Genomic DNA, 1980 nt, shown 5'->3' on the forward strand with positions numbered 1-1980 from the left:
CACACACACACACACACACACACACACACACACACACACACACACACACACACGCACACACGGAACTCTCTTATTTCAAAAGAGAGGTTGAGCAATCTTTTCATAGCATTACAAGTAGGCGTATCTTGTTCTCAATACTGACGTAACGACGGTATTGACATACATCGCATTTCAAAAGACAACCATCAGGCTACGGCCGGCGTCTATCTAATGAGGCCGAACCCACCTATACATTCAACATAAGTGTCACGTCGCGATGGAAACAGGCGCTCGTAAATTTATGGACATATGTGGAGTTATTGGTGTACGCATAAAGCCTATTCGTTTGCTTTCCTTGGGATGAATAGTGAATAAAATACCCTTCTATCATGAATCGCAGCAGAGGTATTTGCAATTAAAGGAGATGGGGGTCGCGAGCTTTCAGAAATGAAATTAGCGACAAAAACGTTTCGCCTAAGTTTGATGGCTTCCATAGCTTGAGAGTTCTTGAAAACGTGAAATGTATAGTTTTCTTCGGTAAAAAGCTTCACAGAAATGTGTTTAAAAGGATGTAAAATACGTTGAGGCAAACAACAAAAATTCGATAAAATTGCCAAACCAGCAGAAAGATGCCGGTTTTTTTCGATGTCATTATTTCGACGAGCGCCTGATTTGACCATGATGCCTCACATAAGACCTTAGTCTAACCGGTTAAACGCAAAGGTCCCAGGGTGCGTACAAGATCAGAGACGTGAATACATGGAGTTTACACTTTGAGACTTTTCTTTTTCTAAATCATGTTTTCACACTTGTCATAGTTTTACTCTTTTCAACAGCCTTCTGTGTGATGTATCGTTCGTCAAATTTATGTTGCTAAGTATAGATATATGCCAGATTACAGAAAACTGCAAAAGTAAATGAAGAATGAAATATAAGTAAATAAATGCCATGCCTCGAGATTACACGACCGGTTTCAAAGCGACTTTGATTTTTTTTCCTTCACTAAAACTTTTGTTTTTGTGGACATATTTCATAGGTCATTTCTTTTGAAAGTTGGGGCTCAGGTTGAGAGAAGAGAAACTTTGTGTCACCACGCGGTGAAATCAGGCCCTCGTCAATTTTAGCCATATGGAGTAATAATTAGTACCATCGTAAGGCTTGTTTGGTTGTCTTATTGTTGGTGAAAAAGTACCTTACGAGAAGGTTAGGTGTTCGATCTTGCCTACCTACGATCAGGGACATGGCTGAAAGACAACAGTAAGAAGCAGCCAGAGATAGAATGCAGATACGTCGGGATATCTGAACTTGAAGTGGTTCATGGATTTTGAAGGTGTTAGATGTCAGATGTAAAATTGGCGAGAAAATAGTCGCCAAAGTTTGGGTGTCCTTAAAAACTGTAAATTTACATTTTTTTTGGTCGTCTTTGATCGACGTGTTTACAGTAAAAGCCACACATAAATTAAAAGATTATTTTAACCCTTACCGTACTCTTACTGATTGTGGAGTTTTGTTTTGACTTCAGTGTATTCTGGATGTGTTTTTCTTAAAGTTTGAATTTGTAACTTTATTTTGTTTGATGTGTGGCGTCGGTGGTCTAGTGTTTAGGCTAACAGACTCGTAATCGTGAGGTTGCCGGTTCGGGGTTCGAGCCGCGGGCCCGACGTTGTGTCCTTGGGAAAGGCATTTTATAAGAATTTTCCTCACTTCACCCAGGTGAGAATGGGTACCAGAAAGATCTTGTCAGTATGTTAGTGTTTTAGCACCTATAAATGGCTGCTTGCAACGTATGCTTCCTAGGAAGTTGAGGTTGTTTCAGAATGCTGTCGGGCCTGCTGGGGTAATAGTATAGATTGTGAAGCGCGTAGAGTTTGCTGTTGAGCGGGGATTTGCGCTATACAAATGCTATTTAATATTATTACATTTGTTTTGCTTCATTCTAAACGAGCAACGCTTCCTTTAACTTATTTTTGCTCAATGCTTTTCCAATCTCAAGTACAAATT

The sequence above is a fragment of the Aplysia californica genome, unplaced genomic scaffold (assembly GCF_000002075.1).
Source record: "Aplysia californica isolate F4 #8 unplaced genomic scaffold, AplCal3.0 scaffold00017, whole genome shotgun sequence".
Classification (NCBI taxonomy): Eukaryota; Metazoa; Mollusca; class Gastropoda; order Aplysiida; family Aplysiidae; genus Aplysia; species Aplysia californica.